General features: G+C 46.0%; 1 protein-coding gene across 4 annotated transcripts in view; it reads right to left on the bottom strand.

The window, feature by feature from the left end:
- Positions 1-20,955, bottom strand: part of HRAS (HRas proto-oncogene, GTPase) — a 75,437-nt gene that overhangs the window by 22,115 nt on the left and 32,367 nt on the right. Inside the window, exons 2-4 of one of the 4 annotated variants that reach the window (XM_024209522.2) lie at positions 13,372-13,441; positions 12,716-12,832; positions 2,396-2,543 (exon numbers count right to left, since the gene is read on the bottom strand). The exons of 1 other annotated variant lie outside the window; for it this stretch is intronic. The gene's annotated coding sequence lies outside the window, so the exon portion shown is untranslated. The remainder of the gene's footprint in view (positions 1-2,395; positions 2,544-12,715; positions 12,833-13,371; positions 13,442-20,955) is intronic. 2 more of the 4 variants (XM_024209521.2, XM_024209523.2) reach the window with 2 other exon arrangements.

The raw sequence follows: 20,955 nt of genomic DNA, 5'->3' as shown, positions 1-20,955 counted from the left end.
ACACACACACACACACACACACACACACACACACACACACACACACACACTTATTTTTGTCCCAATTCCACTGTGAAAGAGGAACTCTGACTCAGCACGTACAAGAGGAAGATTACAAAACCCTGACCGTTTAAATGGCAATCCACCCCCATCAGACTACGGCTACCACCTGCCAGAAGTCAGCCCAGGGTCAGGGATCAGCGAACCGTAACGCCAGCCAATCCCCAATCCCGTCTCCCCCCAGCTCACTGTCTCTCTCTTTGGAACAGCAAGGCACTCGCTGGCTCCCACACAAACTGAACCAGCCACTCAAGCTTCCTTGTTTGTTTTTAAAGCTCTGCCATCGAACCTAGTGCTCCTGGAGAGAAGCCAGGCGGCATGGACACTGTTACCAAGCAGGCCTTCCCCCTGCAATGCTAGACCTGGGTGCCCCTCAATCTCGGGCTGCAACTCCCAAGATCCTGTGAGCAGTCAGGACAGTGGTGATCTACTGGGACGAGTCCCTGGATTTACAGATCCAGGCGTTGGAGGCCTCGTGCTCGCTCAGGCCCTGGCCTCTGGTATTCACTTCCCATGCTGGCCCACAGCCAGAGTCTGCTAAGCTTCAAGGCTGCATATTCGCTCAGGCTTTTGCTTGTGTGCGTGTGGTGGGGTGGGGAGGGACAGCTAGGTTTTGTGCTAGGTGAGAGCTCATTTATAGTTTGTTGTCCTCAGTAACACTTTGAACACTGTCCATGCGCGCGCTTAGAGTCTGTTGGATGAGAGTGTTTTATACATTTAAAAGAAAGCCTCATTCTAGACCTGCCGCTCCCTCCACAGCCCCCCCCCCCGTGCCCCTCAGCCCTGAGCCACCGCACCTCCTGCCCCCCCACCCCTGCCCAAACCCTCCGCACTGAGCCACCGCACCTCCTGCCCCCCCAGCCCTGCCCATGCCCCTCCACACTGAGCCACCGCACCTCCTGCCCCCCCCAGCCCTGCCCCCCCAGCCTGCCCGTACCCCATAGCACTGAGCCGTTGCACCACCTGCTCCTCCAGTCCTGTCCCTTCCATTGCACTGCCCAGGCCCCTCAGCGCTGCACAGAGAACTGTGCAAGAAACAGAGCCACAGGAGACAACAATGGCCTCCCACAGGGCAGTGTGTTAGCACCAGTCCTCTTCAACATAGATACCAATGACCAGCCCATACAGAGCAATATGAGATATTTTATATACACCAGTGATCTATGCATCACATCACAGGAGAAGGACTTTGCCACTGTTGAGAACAGACTGACCTGTGCATTGAGCAAGCTTTAAACCAGTGGTCTCCAACCTTTTTACACTCAAGATCACTTTTTGAATTTAAGGGCAACCCAGGATCTACCCTGCCCCTTCCCCAAAGCCACATCCCACTCACTCCATCCCCCACTCTCTGAGTTACTCCCTCTCCCCCACCCTCACTCACTTTCACCGGGCTGGGGTAGGGGGTTGGGGTGCGGGCTCTGGGCTGGGGCCGAGGGGTTTACAGTGTGGGAGGGTGCTCTGGGCTGAGCCTAGGGCAGGGGGTTGAGGTGCAGGAGGGGGTGAGGAGTGCAAGCTCTGGTTAGTGGCACAGGGAGTCAGTCTAGAATAGGTTCCCACTTTTGACATGATCCCTGCTGTGCATGCAGAAAGGGTGGGGTAAAAAGTCTGAGGTGCACCGTGTAGATCATTTCCAATTTTGGGGCCATTTGCAATGGAAAAGAGCCATCTGCCACCACAGGCTTGGAAAATGGCTTCGCAGTGGCATCAGGAGCGGAGAAGTACTTACAAACACTGCAGGACCAAACGGGAGGCTGTCAAGATAGTAGTGTTCATATTCCCCTGGAAATAATCTAACAGCCACAGGAATGGCACAAGAGGGGAGGAGAGATTTCCATGGTGCCAGCCATGCGTATTACATATTGCTGGGCGGCAGGCAGCTACATACCAAATTCTAATACTAAAATTACGATCTAGCTCTTTTCAATAATCCCCCAGTAAAGAGGGGATTGGATTTTGAGGGCCCTCCCGCAGTATTAATCAGTTTTAATGTAAAATGTGCTCCAAGAGCTTATCTACACACAGAGTGGCATGTGCTTATCTAAAGGTGTGATTTTAAACCAGTTTCGCTAAACTAGTGCAAAAAACTGTGTGGACACTCATTTCAGTTTAATCTAAGAGTTCAATTAGGAACAGGTTTAAGTAAAAATAAAATAAGCCACTCAAATCAAAAACGAGAGTGTCCACACAGGGAGTTGAGTTGTTTGCAAACGTGTGTAGACCTCTTCTAGAATACCCCTTCAGATCAACTGTGATCTTCCCTTACGTGGCACACCATCGGTTACACACCGATCCAATCATATTTATTCAGACTGCTAACAGTACATATACATACCAGGCACTGGTGTGCTCGGTGCCAACTTCTATGTTCACCAGGTGCCAGCACCTCTGCTGCTCTCACTTGCAGTCTCCTCCTAGGCACCTTCCAAATTCCAGAAACCAATTGGACAGACGCCTCTCCTTACTGGTCCATTAAAGACTACCTGCAACGCATATGTCAAACAGTGGGCTTTTGCCCTTCCTCCACCTTTATGGAGAAAGCCTGCAACGTAATTTAAAAAACAAAACCAAGATTTCTGCTTGCTTTTTTACTTTAAAAATATCAGGAGTGTTGAGATTGGTAGAATTGGAGGAACTTCTGGGCCTCTCAGAGGTTGTGTGTTGTGAGCTCTCTCACCTTAATTGACTCTTTAACAGAGACCTCTTTTCTCCAAATAGTTTATTCTACATTGGAGATAAAGGTATTAAAAACCAAAGAATTTTTTAAACAAGTGACTGAGGTCTTGTCGACATTGGGAATTTGTCCCAATTCCAACCACGAGTGCTCTGGCAGTCACTGACATAGGTGCAGTAGTGCAAACCCTAAGCTTTACACAAGGAAAGCATGAGATGCAAATGGAGTCTGAAACATGGGGTTTTCCCACGTGCAGCTACATCATTTTCAGGCCACTCGTCACTGCAATCAGAGCAAGAGCCTGATACAGACAAGGCATAAAAATCCCTTCTCTGCTCAGCTTTCAGTCTCTTCTCCAGTGAGGTCATCATTTAATTAGCCTTCCAATCGCCATGGAGTCTCCCAGGGTCCACACGACCTGGGTGTCTCAAGGAATGAAACAAGCAGGCTCCTTTTTAAACAAAACCTTTCAGAGGGCCTCAAAGTCACCATAAGGAAAAAGACATAAGCCCAATTTATTTCCCCCCTTGTAGGTCATGTTTAGCAGGGTCACTGTACCAATACAAGATGGGGTGCTGAGTGCTTCCCGATAGCCCACAACCCTCTGGGAGGGGAACTCTCTGGGGGGTTGGAGAGGAGTGAGGAGGGAGGAGGAATAAAGTAGTTTCTATCATAGTACCCAAGTTGCTCTGTTCACAAAGCAGATGGGGAACTTTCCCATTAATTATTAAGCAGCAGAAGGCACTGTCCTGCAGCTGCCAGAGGTTACAGCAGGCCTATAGGCCACAGCAGGCTGGGTTTTATGGGATGCTGCTGCAGCCACATTTCTTTTAGGGACGGCCAGTTTCTATTTATCCCCATCTTGCCCTATGTCTAGTAAGCGCACATGCTGCTGCAGTGCTCATGCTGTATGTCACAGCGTATCCACCCATGGAGATTGCAGCTATACTGTGGGCAGAGCAGAAAACCAGACTAGCTGGTGTGTGCACAGGTTACAGACTGCTAGCTAGCTAGCCCCTTGGCACCCACCGAGACCCCAACACCAGATGAGGGCTGCCTGCAAAGACATGTCCTTCTGAAGGAGGCTTCTTGGCTGTCAAAAAAAGGGGGCAGGGAAGGAAAGCAGTCACTTGCTCGAGTGGTAACAGTTACCACCAGTTCCTGCCCTCGGTGCAGGACTCGCTGGATGGAAAATTCTAGGGCCGGTTCTGCAGGAGTTCAGACTAGATGGTCACAGGGGTCCTTTCTGACCTTAAAAAAATAATCTCTGGAAGAGGAAGAGAGGAGTTTGTAGCTCTCAAACAGGGGTGAGTTTAAAGCAAAGACAAAATAGAAAAAAACCACTAAAATCTCCACTTCTCTGTTCCATGCTGGATGCTGGGGAGCATGCACGGCAGAGTCGGAAAAGCCAGAGCCCAAGTGCTTGTAATTCAAGTCACTCTAACCCTCTCTGCCCTCATCACCTAACTAACATCCTGCATGCAGAGACCTCAGAATGATGCCAAATGATGTACCTCAGAAGCCAAGCGAGATACTGAGTCAAAAGCCATTGGAGGTTATTGTTTGGGGAGAGAGGTGGAAAGAACGGATGGGATCAGCAGTGCCAAGCAGACAGCCTCAGCACGGATCTGGAGCTGCTGCTGGATTTCCTGACCTCGTGGATTTTCTCCCGTAGCGAGAGGGCTGCTGGCTCCCATTCAAAGCTGTCTAGGAAAACCTAACTAAGCGCTTCCGCCTGGCAGCAGCCGCTCCCAGTCCAGTAGCCCGCAGATCCTCCCCCGCCTCCGTGGGTTTCCCAGGCAGTAGGAGCAGCACGGCTTCAGGAAACAAGAAACATCTGCCAGCCACGCACAGGGACCATGAGAAGGGAGCTCTCTGCCCCAGGTCTCAGGTGGACTTACCCAGCCTACACTCTTCTTCAAAATAAGAGGATTATGTTGGGGAAGGAGTACAGATAGCTTGCCCCTTTAACCCTTCATCTGCCTATCACACAGGCAACCGTTCCAGTTTATCAGACCTTGGTTGTGCCCTCCACCCCTATTCAAATGCATGTATACACTCCCCCCACCTATGGGACTTGGCCTGCTCCAGACCGGGCTCCAATGTGGACTAGAAAGTGCATAGCTGAACAGGGGGTGGGCAGCGACCATGCACCAAAGTCCAGGCAAGGGGCTGATCATTAAGGTAGGGAGGGGAGAGCGGAGAGCCCGTCACAAACCCAGGCCAAAACTACCAGTGACTGGGAACCACTGAATCAGTACCCAGAGCATGGGGAAGATTCTAATGGGGAGATATCCAGCTAGCCCAGCCATCCCACACAGACTGGGTCAGCCAGAGCCACCACTTCACAAGGCCTCACTACAAGGCACAGTGCAAGTCACAGAGCATAAAGCAATCAGGAGACCTGGGTACTATTTCCAGCTCTGCCACCGACCTGCTGGGTGACCTTGGGCAAGTCACTTTCCCCTTCCCTGTCCCTTTGTCTTGTCTGTTCAGACCTGAGCTCTCCAGGGACTGTCTCTGACTTAGGCATATGTACAGCACCTAGCACAGCGGAGGCCCCAATCTCAGCTGGGGCCTCTAGGCACGATAGCAATACTAACAACAATTTTTGGTTTGCTAGATTCTAAATATACTCAGGAGAGCACAGAATCATAGACCTGCAGAGCTGGAAGGGACCGGTGAGGTCATCTAGTCCATCCCTGTGCACTGATTCAGGACCAAGTAAACCTAGACCATCCTGACAGGTGGTTATCCAACCTGTTCTTACAAACCTCCAATGATGGGGATTCCACAACCTCCCCTGGAAGCCTATTCCAGAGCTTAACTACCCTGATAGTTAGAAAGTTTTTCCTAATATCTAACCTAAGGCTAGGTCTACACTACAGCGGGGGGTCGACCTAAGATACGCAATTTCAGCTACGTGAATAGCGTAGCTGAAGTGGCGTATTTTAGGTCGACTTACCTGGCTGTGAGGACGGCGGCAAGTCGACCGCTGCCGCGCCGCCGTCGACTCCGCTACCGCCTCTTGCCGCGGTGGATTTCCGGAGTCGACGGTAGAGCCATCAGGGATCGATTTTATCGCGTCTTCACTAGACGCGGTAAGTCGATCCCCGATAGACCGATTGCTACCCGCCGGATCGGCGGGTAGTGAAGACGTGCCCTAAGTCTCCCTTGCTGCAGATTAAGCCCATTGCTTCTTGTCCTACCTTCAGTGGAAATGGAGAACAATTGATCACCATCTTCTGTTATGTTAAGGGTGGTTATAAAGACGACTTACCAGGTCTTCCCCTCATTCTTCTTTTCTCAGGACAATACATGCCCAGGTTGTTAGGTTTTTTTTGTTTTTTTAAACCTTTCCTCATAGGTCAGGTTTTCTAAACCTTTAATCACTTTTGTTGGTCTCCTTTGGATTCTCTCCAATTTGTCCACCTTTCTCTCAAAGTGTGGTGCCCAGAACTCCAGCTGAATCATCACCAGTGCTGAGTAGAGTGGAACAATTACCCCCGTGTCTTACATACAACACTCCTGTTAATACACCTCAGAATATTTGCCTTTTTCACAGCTGCATCACATTGTTGACTCATTGCGTTTGTAATCCAGATTCTTTTTCGGCAGACTACTGCCTAGCCATTTATTCCCCATTTTGTAGTTGTGCATTTTTCCTTCCTAGGTGTAGTACTCTGCACTTTTCTTTTTTGAATTTCATCTTGTTGATTTCATACCAATTCTCCAATTTATCAAGCTTGTTTTGAATTCTAACCCTGGCCTCCAAAGTGCTAGCAACCCCTGCCAGCTTCATGTCATCTGCCCATTTTATAAGCACTCTCTACACTCCATTAGCCAAGGCAATAATGAAAATATCAACTAGTACCAGGTCCAGGACAGACCCCACTAGCTATGTCCTCCCTATTTGACAGAGGACCAAAACTACTTTTTTGAGTACAGCCTTTCAACCACTTGGGCATTCATTCTAGATTATAATAATTTCACCTAGACCAGCAGTTCTCCACCAGGGGTATGCATGCCCATGGGGATACACAGAGGTCTTCCTGGGGGTACATCAACTCTTCTAGATATTTGTCTAGTTTTACAACAGGCTACATAAAAAGCCCTAGCGAAGTCAGTACAAACTAAAATTTCATACAATGACATACTATACACTGAAAGGCAAGTATAATATTCATATTCCAATTGATTTATTTTATAATTATAAGTTTAAAATGAAGAAGTCAGCAATTTTTCAGCAACAGTGTGCTGGGGCACTTGTGTCTGATTTTGTAAGCAAGTAGTTTTAAGTGAGGTGAAACTTGGGGGTAGGCAAGACAAATCAGACTCCTGAAAGGGGTACAGTAGTCTGGAAAGGCTGAGAGCCACCGACCTAGACCACATTTCCTTAGTTTACTTATGGGGATGTCATGTGATACTGTGTCAAAAACCTTATTAAAAATCAAGATGTATTACATCTACTGTTTCCTTCATCCACTAGTCAGTAACCCTGTCAAAGCAGGAAATTAGGTTGATTTGGCAAGATTTGTTCTTGACAAATCCACACTGGCTATTACCTATTACCCTCTAGGTGTCTACAAAATGCTTCTTTAATAATTTGTTCCTGTATCTTTGTATTGAAGTTAAGATGACTGGTCACAGTTCCCCGGGGGGGCTCCTTGTTCCCCTTTTTAAAGATAGGTACTATGTTTAGATAGGTACCGTGATATCTCACGTGTCCTCCATGAGTTCTCAAAGATAAATGCTAACAGTTCCAAGATTGCTTCAGGTATTTCCTTAAGTACCCCAGGGTGAATTTCATCAGGCCCTCATGACTTGAATACATCTAACTTATCTAAATATTCTTTAACCTGTTCTTCCCCTATTTTGCCTAGCATTCCTTACCCCTTGTTAATATTAATTGTGTTAAGTATCAGGTCACCACTAACCTTTTTAGTGAAGACTTAAGCAAAATAGGCATTAAACACCTCAGCCTTCTTGATGTCATCAGTTATTATAGCTCATTTTCCACTAAGTAGGGGACCTACACTTTCTGTCATCCTTCTCCAGCTCCTAATGTATTTATAGAATCTCTGCTTATTGCCTTTTCAGTCCCTTGCTAGATATAACTCATTTTGTGCCTTAGCCTTTCTGATTTCATCCCTGCGTCCTTGTGCTATTCTTTTAGACTCCTCCTCAGCAATTTGTCCACGTTACCACTTTTTTTGTAGAATTCTTGTTTGATTTTCAGCTCCTTAAACAGCTCCTAATGGAGCAACACTGGCCTCTTACTATTCGTCCTATCTTTCTTTTGCATCCTCCTCAAAGTTACGCAGGGTCTGTTCTTTATTTCCTTCAGCATATTCATACCTATGAGTGGGATAGAAAGGTGGATGGATCCAGTCATTGTCTATGAAATATTCCTGTAGCAGGGCAGAAAGCCTTTTCCCCTCTGCACCTGCAGCATTGTTCAATAGGCCAAGTGCAACGCGGGGTTTGTTTTCCTCAGTGGGATACTGGACTCATTGGCCCAATGGTCAAATGCTGTCCAGCAACCCCTATACATGACTTTTAAAGAAATGCAAGATTCGTCTGGGTAATCAATGTTTTCAGACATCCGTGTCTCAGGGTCCCAATTGTGACTTTGATGGGGTCAGTGAGGAATGCATCAATGTCAGAGGACCTGTGTCAAGTCCTTCCATCCCCATGTCCTGAATCAAAGAATGTTGGCCCACTGTGTTCTCTGCAGAGGGTTGGTCTTGCCAATAAGCCAGGCAAACAGCTGGTCTTTAAATAACATCTAGAGCCAAGATGGAACCCCCTCCCTGAAGGTAGAGCTGCCAGCAAAGCAGGGAAGGGATTGAAGAGCCAAAACCAAAGTCAGGGGAAGGGCTGGGCACAGAGTGGGGAAAAGGTTTTCATCAGTTTGCTGAACTGCTAGGGAGAAGCCCCACAGCTGACAAACGCTCCCCTTTCCTGAAACCAAACACAATGGCTTAACATCCCAACCACATGGGAGACAGCCAATATCATTCTCTAGGAACACAGGCGCAGAGGCAGCAGGCAGGACTAGCCATTTAAAATAACCAAAGACTTAGGATGTGGCACTTTCCCCCCTGCAGGACACATGTATATTTCAACCTTCCAACCAGCACCCAGTCAGTTATGATTTTTACTAGCAGCTGCTCCTCCAGGGAAGAGATGCACCTTGTTTACAATGGTGTCTTGTTCATTATTACGTGGCTCAGCCCAAAAGAAAGAACGATGCATTCACGGGTGCCTCGATTATGGTGTTGAGGTGCCTGGCAGCTTAGGCATAGGAGCCATGAGACAGGCTGGGGAAGTAGGAGACAGTCTGGTCCAGTGGATAGGGCACTGGTCTAGAACTCAGGAGACCTGGCTCTGCTAATGACCTGCCATCTGACCTTAGGCAAAGCCCTTCACCTTCCTGTGTCTGTTTCCCCCATCTCTAAAATGGAGACAATGCTACATACCCTCTTTTGTGAAGTGCCTAGAGACTTACAGATGTAAAGAACTAAGATGGAGTGGAATTAGCAGTAATAACATGCTGGGTATTTGTGGAAGGGAAGGAAGGAAGCGATGGGATGCAGAGAAGGAATGGGTGCCTCTAAGGTACTGAGGGCTGGGCAGGTTGTGAGCAAAGGGTGGCTGGCAAGGTTCTGAAAGGCGAAGGCAGCTGTAGAGGCTACAGTCTATCACTCGGACTACAGCCCCTCCTCTCTAAGGCCCTGTCTTTACAAGAAAGTAGCACCAGTTTAAATTCAATCTCATTTAAAACCATTTAGTTAAACCAGTGCAATCCCCTTTGTGGACACTCTTATAGCAATTTATTTTAAACCCATTTCTAATCAATTTAAAATAAACTGAAATAAACCTTGTTTAAACCAAAACAAGAATCTCCCCATTTGCATTGCTTTAAGTCACAGCATAACTCTAAATGAGGTTTAAATTCACCTCTTAAAATGAATGGGGGGCAACTTTCTTGTGTAGATAAGTCCTAAGGGTTCTGCTGCTGCATCATATGAGGAAGAGGAGGAGAGAAAGCTTTCACTGCTCAGATCCAGGCTACAGGAAGGTGCTTCAACACCCCCTCAGCTTTCGCCTGCCCTTTCTGCCCATCAGGGCCAAGCAGATGATTCAGAACAATAGCTCCATCTCCCAACTACAAAGCTTAACAATACTTTACATGCCCAAAGAGTAGCTACTTCTGTCTGAGGATCTCAAAGCGCTTTGAGAACACTAATGAATTACTCATTTCACACAGCCACTGAGGCCAAGCGTTTAGGAGAATTCAAGAGAGGATTAGACTTTTAGTCATACTTACTATTAAGGTTCCATTTATAAATTGGTTAATAAAAAATAATAATAATAAAATCTAGCTCTTATGTAGCAAATGGTTTGTAGATGCTCTAAGCATGTTACAGACAGGAGTGGGCATGTCATAGAAGGTTATAAGCACATTGCTAGAAGATAATGTAGATTATTGTAAGCTATAGTTATAAGCAGGCTATTAACCTCTTGGACTCGGTAACAATCTATAACAAGTGAGCGCCTGTTTATTAAACACCTATTAATCACTTTTTAGCCCTTTCTGAACAGAACATAAACTATGAGCAGACATTTATCTGGCTCACCAGAACATCTCCAGTTACAGCAGGTATCAGTGTTAACAGGGATATAAATTCTCCTGCTTCAGGGCGGAAGCCAGCCACTAACTGATGGAGGTTGAGAAGAAACATCCTCCTTGAAGGAGGTTATTCCAAAACTGTCCCCTGTTGGGTTTCTTGCATCTTCCTCTGATGCATCTGGTGCTGGCCACTGTCAGTATGGCAATTCCATCCTTAACTCCCCGTAAAGACGGGCAAATCGAGGCAGAGCAGCCAACCGTCTCCCTCAATGTCTTAGAGCGAGTCAGCAGCAGAGCTTCGAATTGAATCCAGGTCTCCTCACTCTGTGTCGTGTGTCCTAGCCACTAGGCCATGCTGCGAATGCAGTTTGCCCCAAAAACTGCTTGGTGAAAGGCCCCATTTATAGGTTTTGGCTGGAACGACCGTTTGTTTAATGCTGGGTCTTTGTGTTCCTCTCATCGGAGCAGACAGCCTCCCTGTAGTGCAGGAGCTCCCCCCCAAGACACTTCTAATGGGAAAGCAAATCACAGAGATGGAATGTAAGGCTGGCTCCAAGAAGGGGCCCTGCTCTCCAATTATTCCAGTCAAATCACAGCAGCATCATAAGGGGAACAAGGGTGGATGTTACAAGCAGGCAGGGCATGGGTGCACCAAAGCACCAATAAGGTGCGGCAACAAGAGCTGAAGAGGGAACTGAACTGACCTGACCTGTACACAGAAGCAACTAACAGGACTTCACCTGCTTTGTGTAGGTCACAGACAGCACATCGGAGATATCCGCACCGTGCAGGTGTTGAAGGAAGAGGTTCCAGAACAACTGCATTAATACTCACACTTCAGGCACCTGCAATCACATTCTACCCTGAAACCATACACTGGGGCCTATCCCACCTGAGTGACAAGCCAGGGCACAGTCCCTGCCGCTCTCCAGTGATACCACAAAGATCCACCAGCTGGCACATGGCAGACAGCAGAGAAGATGGAGATATTTCAATAAGCAAACTGATTTTCAGGCTGGGGGGGGGGGTAATATAAACAGTGAGCTCCCATTCATGCAGGCCTTTACTGCAGAAGGATTTAGGTCATCTTCTAACCTGAGCTAATAGGCATCAAACAGAGAAGCATTACACAGCCAACCTAGGGGCAAAGAACAAGCATCTGCACGGAAAGATTGCAGATCGTTCCAGGATGACTGTAGAGTGTTCCTGAGTATCAGAGAATAAAAACTGAGCTCCATACTCAGCAGCCAGCAGTCTGTTCTACGTGCCACTAAATGCATCACCAGGAAACGTGCCACTTGGTATTACAGCACAGGTTTGTTAAATGGCTAAATCAGGGGTTCAGAGTTTGTTTTCTGGCTTCCTCACCCAGGGAACCCCTATGACTGCTGGGTTCACAACTAAACATGGAGTCTTTTCATTAAAAAAATGGATTAAAAGCATTATAGAAAACCTTTTCAGGTGTGAAAACTCAGTTTCAATAACGGTTGGGATAGCGTTTTCAATAAAAACTGTGACAAACGTAGATTTAAAAGGCCAGAAGGGACCCTTACAAACAGCTAATCTGACCCCTGTATAGCACTGGCCTAAATTCCCTCTAAGCTGCGTAGCCACGCAGCAGGCTATCAAGGGCCGCGCAGGTGGGGAGAGGTAATAAGAACATAAGAACGGCCATACTGGGTCAGACCAAAGATCCATCTAGCCCAGTATCCTGTCTTCCGACACCCCAGAGGGAGTGAACCTAACAGGTAATGATCAAGTGATCTCTCTCTTGCCATCCATCTCCACCCTCTGACAAACAGAGGCTAGGGACACCATTCCTTACCGATCGTGGCTAATAGCCATTAATGGACTTAACCTCCATGAATTTATCCAGTTCTCCTTTAAACGCTGTTATAGTCCTAGCCTTCACAACCACCTCAGGCAAGGAGTTCCACAAGTTGACTGTGCGCTGTGTGAAGAAGAACTTCCTAAAACAAATAAAAGGAAGTTCTTCTTCACACAGCGCACAGTCAACTTGTGGAACTCTCCCCTGGCCCTGGGCTGCTGTGGCGAGAGGGGGCTTGGGGAGTCCTCTCTCCCCACCGCAGCCCCGAAGCAGCCTGCACCCCAAACCCCTCATCCCCAGCCCCACCCCAGAGCCTGCACCCCCAGTCAGAGCCCTCTCCCACCCACACACCAACCCTCTGTCCCAGTCCTGAGCCCCCTCCCACACGCCAAACCCCTCGGCCCCACCCCTGCCACACATCACCTCCATATTGGTGCACATAACAAAATTCATTCCACACATGGACATAAAAGATTAGAAGGAACATAGGCACTGGCCACAAATTTCCTCCAGTTACCCCTGTATTGAGCACATTAACTTGTACTTGACTACAGCATATCTCCCAGACAGGCATCCAGTCTCCATGGAAAAGACTTTCATCTGTGTTCTCTTCATTCAAACTTGTAAATAAGAGCTGGTCGGAAAATGAAAAATTAGTTTAATGAAAAACATCTCAGCCATTCTGACTGAGAGACATTTTAAATGGAACCTTTTTTTAATTTTTGAAATTTGTATTTCAAACATTATCCAAAATGTTATTGACACTGGGTTTTTGCAACCAAACAGTTTGGGTAACCATTTTAGTAGCGCTTTTTTTTAAATTACATTTTTTGTGAAACATCATAAAAATGTTTTGTTTTTCCATGAAAAATTTAGATTTAAAAAAATGGATCAAGAGGCCACTTTTTGATGGAAATTTTTTTACTCCAAACATTTTGACCAGATCTACCCCTAAGGAACAAACCAACTCATGTAGCATGTACCACATCCCTCTGTTCCCAACATGACAGAAAGGTCCACACAACTAACTACAGGGATGGAGCTTGGGGAAGGAGGAAGGAGGGGATGGTTGGTCAGGAACAAAGCAAAAGCATTTCAGGCGAGTGTCTCAGCACACCGCTTTCCCCCAGTGTGAAGATGGTTTCATCCCCCAACCCCCTATGCGCCACTCACCCTGTTGATGGCCACTCTGGCCCTGTAGAAAGTGGTGGACCCCTCGTTGTCGGGGATGGCTCAATTCCCCCTGAGAAAGAACACAGAGAAGGAGTGAGAGAAGACAATGAGGTCTGGTTTTGTAGAGAGGGTAGCACTAAGAACATAAGAACAGTCATACTGGGTCAGACCAAAGGCCCATCTAGCCCAGTATCCTGTCTTCTGACAGTGGCCAATGCCAGGTGCCCGAGAGGGAATAAACAGAACAGCTAATCATCAAGTGATCCATTCCTTGTCGCTCATTCCCAGCTTCTGGCAAACATTCTCTTAACACAATTTATAATTAGGCTTGGCAGCATTCAATTTTTACTTTTTTAAATAATTTTCATGGATAATTTCAATGTTTATTTTTAAGATTTTATATTTTTATCGATTTTAAATTTTCAGAGTTATGGGAAATATGGGGGCGGGGGTCAATTATTTAGTAATCGACGCTGAGATTCAAAAAGTTAAAACATTATAAATCGTTACAACACAAATTGTCAACATCACGTGTCAAAATATACAAAATAAATACCCTTAAAGCAACAAATCATACCTGTTTTTACTATCCATTCGCTAGTCCGTTTATAATCAGCCTAATTCAAAAGTCTAAATCACTGGATTTTGACTAATAAGTTCTCCAGCAACATTTTCCTTATTTTGCTTATTGGTGGAAATATTTGTTGATTTGGTTTGGTTGGATATCGACGTTTACCGACATATACCAATAAAAAAAAACTAATCCTTCCAAGCCTATTTATCATTATTAATTATTTGTATTATAGCTGCTTCTAGAAGCCCCAACTGAGAAGAAGGCCCAACTGTGCAAGGCACCACACGCAGTCCCTACCTTGAAGAGCTTACAGGCTAAACAGACTAGACAAAGGACGGGAAGGGAAAGAGACAAGGAGGTGAAGTGACTTGCCAATGAAGGTCATACAGCAGGTCAGTTGCCAGAGCTGGGACTAGTGTTCTAAGTCCCATATCCACAGGGCCGCACTGCCTCTCAAAACTGGGTAACACGGTTTGCGCCCACATCTGGTTACTTGCAACCCCTGCTTTAAGGGTGTTATAGAAGCTCGGATACTACAGTGATGAGGGCCATACAAATCCCTAGAGATAGTGGAGTACCATTGGCGTAAAGTGGAAGAAGTGCAATTGGGATTGCTGCCTGTGGCAGTCTGTGGGAGGAGTTACTGGGAAGTAAATTGTGTCCCTCTCAACAATACAGGGTCTTGCACATTCTTTTACACCAGAGTGGCCTAGTGGATAGGGCACTGGAGTAGGATTCGGGAGACCTGGAAATACCCTTAGGTACACTAGGCTTCTCTCTCTGGAGACCACAGTTCAAGTTCTGGGGTTGGGCCACAAGAGGAAATGAGTCGGGACCAGAGGGGTCTCATCTCAATCTCTAATGGGCCATCTAGGGAAAAAATAGCACCACAGCAGCCTCTCCATTCAAGAGAGGCCCTGGACTGAGACAGCCGCGGCTGGAGATGCGCTGTCACAGCTGATGGTGAGAGAGGCAGGGGGTATCAGGGAGCGCCACAGGTCAGGATTATGATGCGGATTTATGTGTTGGCAGCGGGGCAATAGGGGAAACCAGGAACGAGTGCACTGGCAGAGATGCGAGGGGGCAGCTCTCATATTGTGTGTCAAATTCTAGACGCTTTCATAGACTTTTTTTTTTTTTAAATAAGTCGTCTAACTGACACGATCAAATCCCTTCCACAGTATCACCACCAGGCTCATTTAGCAACTCGAAGCCAAGTAGGTGGATCTGTCTGTTTTTATTTAGTCGCTGGTGTACATCCTTGGTTATGAGCTCAACAGGGATGCGAGGGAGGATGGAAGTATTGCAGGAGTGATTTAGAGCAGCAAACAACAAAATCTCCTTTGCAGCCCCAGTGCGCTCAAAGGCTTGGGAAAATGCAGATGAAAAGCAAGCGAACCATGGTGCCCCCATCTCAGGACGCTGAGGAAGGATGGGCAGCTGGGAGAGGAGATAAAGACAAGCAGTCAGGCACCTGCCGCTGGGATCCCCCCTTTCCCTCCCTCCTTCCCATTGGGGTACGTTATTAACACAGGGACACAAGGATCCCCCAGCTGAATGACTCTGCTGCAGCTAGCAAGCATGAATATGCATCAGTTATTATGTAGCAGCTGATCCCATGCCCGCTGCTGATTTACAGGCCGAGTGGGATTGCTAAACAAATCCCTTTTTCACCCCCCACATGCTCACGCTGGCCTCTCTGTCCTGTACTGACAGGTGCTGTGAATTAACGGGGAACGCCGGGATTGGGATGGGAAGAGAAGACAGCTACTCCATCACTGAGTGCAAAGCAGGGAAAGAGATGGGCGAGGAGCTGTCTGGAACAGCCCAGGGATGCACTGAAGGGTCTCCTTCCTGTGTAATGCTGCACAGAGTAGGAGAGACGGGGCAGAGTGCCTGGAAGGGACATCAGAGTCCACAGGCTCCAGGGCTCCCAGTCACCTCTACAGTGTTAGTGTTGGTGAAAGGTGCCAGACTGACATCCCTGAGTCTTCTGTCTGGCTATGTCAAAACAGGCGCCGCAGCAGCGTAAGCTCCTCCCCACGGCCACGCCTGCCAGCAGCAACACCGGGCTGGGGGGACCACTACTAGAGGTCAGGAGGCAATTAAATCTCCATGCTCATGCAGCTCAGAGCACTGCCCAGGGAGCCAATTAATGCTAATTCGTCCTGGACGGATACCACTGACTCAGTGTGTGTGCACTACTGAGAGGCCACCCCCAGCAAGTGTTTGATCGAAAGGGGAAGGAAGAGTGGGTTTAAGGTTAAGGCACAAGACTGGGAGTCAGGAGACTCCCAAGTGCTGTTCCCAGATATACCGCAGGCTCACTTTGTAGTCCTGGGTAAATCAAACAACTGGATTTTTGGAGGCCCTCAGTGTTGGTCTAAGTACATGCTCACCGAAGCAGGGTGGATAAAAATCAATTAATAAATAAATCTGTTTTCATTTAAATCAGTCTTTTTATAAATTAACCTATTTAATTTATTATTTAAATTTGAAATTATGGCAACCTATGTTAAGGCCTAAACTTACTATCATCCATTCAAATCATTTCAATTAAATTAAGACAAATATTCAAGCAGTACATGTTTGCTACCAAAGTTTTAAAGAAATTCAGAATACCAAACTGGTGGAAGTCACTGGCTAAGCACCTGGAACATGAGACTGCAGAAGTGCTAAACCAGCTTTTGACAGCAGTAGCCTCTTCCGCAGGTACAGAGAGAATATTTTCTTCATTTCAGTTGATGAAACTAGTGCAGTTCAATGACTAGCTCATAGGACAGACTGATTTAAATCATAATTTAAACCAAACGGAAAGCCTCAATTTAAATCACTGATTTTAAATCAATTTTTCCATTTGTACTTCAGTTATTGTCTTTAAAAAAGGTGCACTCTCAATAGCAGATATAACCATTGAATCATGTTGATTTACAACTCAATAGAGCCTTTATGCTAAATTTGGTACATCTTTTTGCCACCTCGGAGGGGACACTAACTATACACATTTATTGACACAATTATATAGCTTAAAGTTTTGATTCTTATTAACTGTACATTTTTAAGTATCAGAGGGGTAGCCGTGTTAGTCTGAATCTGTAAAAAGCAACAAAGGGTCCTGTGGCACCTTTAAGACTAACAGAAGTATTGGGAGCATAAGCTTTCATGGGTAAGAACCTCACTTTACTTGCATCTGAAGAAGTGAGGTTCTTACCCACGAAAGCTTATGCTCCCAATACTTCTGTTAGTCTTAAAGGTGCCACAGGACCCTCTGTTGCTTTGTACATTTTTAGTAAGTCAGAAAATGGTGAGTGATATATTGCTTATTGACTAGATAATTAACTTAATAGGGTCTTTTTTATGACTTGCAGTCATAGCAGGTTTTTTCCCCTCCAGTTCCCAGGTGTTGAAATCAACACTAGAGGCTGCCCGCTGATGAACGTTGTCCCTTTTTCCTCACTTTGATACCAGCATTGCTCCTTTCTGGTTGCACAGAGTTCACTAAATACAGAGAATACTTTTGTTTAATATGTCAGTTTTAAATACAAAACATGGTTGGATAATTTTTTCCTTTATAAATCCAGCACATTTAAGGTAGATTTATTTAACTAATAAAAAACAATTTTAAAATGCTAGTTTTTGAAGTTTAAAACTGAATTCTAATATCCATCCAAATATGACGTAATAATGGCACCTTGCTCTTAGAGTGCACTTTTCAGCCATAGATCTCAAAGCACTTTACAAAGGAAATCAGTATAATTATCTCCAAATGCAGCTTGGACACAAATCACAAATAAAAAGATAACTTATTAAATACGAAATGCATCATTCACCATTATCTAACATAATAAAAATTAAAAAGAATCTGAATAAAATTATCTTAAGCTAGATAATTGCTTAAATAAATGTGTATAGATATAGTACAGAGGTTCTCAAACTGCGGTCCATAGACCACCAGTGGTCCGCGAGTTCCATTCAGGTGGTCTGCAGACAGCTCCCTCTAAGGTGCACACCTGGGCAGCCGCACACAAGAGAATGAAGGGCCACCCACCTAATTAGTGGAGCCGCACAGGCGTGGCTCCACTAATTAGGTGCCTGGCCCTTGAGAAGACGCACATGTAAGGTGAGGTGGTGGCCTTGGAGGAAATAAGGGGTAGGTGGGAGGGAGCAGTGGGGTGAGAAGAGGGGGTGAGTGGAATTTGGGACATGCAGGGCTGCGGCGGCCAGAGAAAGAGGTGACTTTCCCCAGCTCCAGGGCTGCGGCTGCCGGAGAGAGACGGCCCTCCTTCCCAGCCTCAGCTCCGTGGGTGCTGTGGCGGGGGAGAGACCCCCCCTTTCTCAGCCCCAGCTCGGGGGCTGCCGTGGCAGGGGAGAGAGGGCACATCCATCACATTAGAAAGGTAAGACTACAGATATTAAAATATGAGTTGCGTGCTTTTATTTGTAGAACAAAAAAACGTTAATTATTATTAAGTTTGTTTTTTATACAGTGCTTTTATCCAAAGCACTTTACAATAGTTAGCTAATGGTACAAACAACATTTGGAAAGAGCATTAAGCAGTCCACCGAGACTCAGCAATTTTCAAGTGGTCCGCGAAAAAAAAAGTTTGAGAACCATTGATATAGTGTATTCCCTCCAGCTTAGCAAAAAGTATCACCAAATTACACCTACCATTGAGAATCAACCTCTCAATAAAATAACTACAAAGTTAAAAAAAAAAAAAAAAACCAAGAAGATTAAAATCAATTATTTAAATCGAGGTTTCCTGCTTGTTGATTTAAATCTCCAATTTAAAATCTATCCACCCTGCACTGAAGTCAATGAGAGCTTTACCATGGATTTAGGTGAGAGCAGAGTTAGGCCAACGCAGAATGCTTTTGAAAATCTCACCCCATAACCTCTCTTTCTGTTTCTCCATCTGTAAAATAGCCAACCACAAAGGTCTTGGGAGGCTCAATTAACATCTGCTGAGTTCTTCAAGATATTCTAATATAAGGTGCTATAGAAGCATAAAGTATTCTTACTTCTACTACTGTGGAGCTTGTTCTGGGATTGAAATGGTGCTTGGACAGAGCAAAGAATCCGTCTCTCATTACCAGGCCAGCTTGCCCTCTTCCCTTTAATTCACCTTCAGAATTCTCAGCAGACCTGAACCACTGTCAGTGTGGCTGCCTGCTCCTAGACTTACAGAGATCTGCTGGCATTGAAACGGGATGGATATCCAGCTTGGTTTTGTAGTGACGGGCATGGGGACACTTCATGACGATTCCAATTTAAGTGGTCTGATTTCTGCTCTCTGCATCATCAGGTGTAGTGACATCAACATAACAAGACGACCCAGACCCCTTCATTTGTTTATGATTTGTGTTACTGTAGCATCTCCATCGAGACTGAAATCCCATTGGGGTAGACACCACGTACATAAAGGGATAGTCTCCACCCCAAAGAGCTTATAAATGGACAAAGGTATTATCCCCATTTTATAGATGGGGAACTGAGGTACAGAGAGACTAAGTGACTTGTCCAAGTTCGCAAAGGAAGCCTATGGCAGAACTGGGGATTTCTGACTACCCAAGCCCTGGTTTTAACCACAAGACTGACCTCCTTGTCAATTGCTCTGGTCAGTTATACAGGAGACAAGAGCATTGCAAGAAAGAGGATCATTCTATTACCCCAGCCAGTCTCCAGCATCTGCCTATAAATCTGCATGGTCAGCAAAGATGGGTTTCCCCCCACCCACAGCCTCCTGAGGAACATGCTGCAGCAATGACATGCAGGGTTTGGCCAGGCTCACCAGCCAGCACACGTAGAGATGGATCAAAGCTGAACAGAACACACAGAAAGCAAGGCCCCAGACCTGCAGGGAACGAGGCGCTACCTCATAAAAAATTAGCCGTTTTAAGTTTTAATTAAAAAAACTGGAAAGGGGAGCAAAGGGAAAAATTAAGAAATAGGTGGGGTGGCACCCTGCCATTCTGGTGACAGGGCCTATGTAAGTCAAGTCTTTTCTAGAGTAAAATAGCCGGAGAGTTCAAACAAAGCAGTGAACCTGTTGCTTGATTTCCCTTGGGAGACCTGTACATCTAGTCTAGGGCACTTTAGGCAACTATGCTCACCCATTAAGTATAAGCCCACCTATTCTATCCTCACCATCAATCCCAATATCAAATCTGTGGACATGGACATGGGAAGACACAAAAAGGAAAGGGGGCTCAAGTCCACTGGCAGCAGGACTGAAATTAAACCCTTCATGCTCATCTGTAGGCACATTTATAAAAATGAATGTAATACACACTATTCGATAAACCACAGAACACAGCAGACTGATCCTTAGACACTTCACATGATACAGGCCATGAGGCAATGGCGTAATTTGAAAGAACACATTCCATGAAAGCACTCTCTTACCAGTATATGCAAGGTTCATGCATGGCACGTGCTTACATGCAACAAAGTTCGAGGTAAAACAGGAAAGTGAGCCTCAAGGCCAGTCTAAAGGCAACTTCTTATCCTAAGACAAGACATCTTTCACCTCTGCTCCTAGCTCTCCTACCCAAAAAGCCATTGATGTGCTAACAGACATATATACAGAATGTGTAAGCAATATGTATTTTTAAACTCCCACCTACCAGCTTAACAGACTGCTAGTATAGTGTTTGGGGATGGTTACTGTAGAATATTTTTAAAATTAAAGAGAGGACTTTGCTCACAGATGCTTAATCTGTGATTATTAGTATTTGTATTACAGTAGCACCTAGAGACTCCACTTTAAATCAGGGCCCCGTTGTGCCAGGTGCTGTACAAACCCATAACAACACACAGTCTCTACCCTGAAGAGCTTACAACCCAAATAGACAAGACAGACAAAAGGAAAATGGAGGCAGAGCGGCTACGTGACTTGCCCAAGGTCATATAGTAGCTCAGTGGCAGAGCCACAGATAGAACCTGCACTTCCCCGACTCCTAGTCCAGCACCACCACTGCCTCAACAAAGCTTACTTGACTTGGTAAGA

This window comes from Terrapene carolina, unplaced genomic scaffold, assembly GCF_002925995.2.
Source record: "Terrapene carolina triunguis isolate 2854851 unplaced genomic scaffold, T_m_triunguis-2.0 Scaffold250, whole genome shotgun sequence".
NCBI lineage: Eukaryota > Metazoa > Chordata > Testudines > Emydidae > Terrapene > Terrapene triunguis.
Note: the sequence above shows the minus strand (reverse complement) of the source record. Positions and strands in the feature narration are given on the sequence as shown.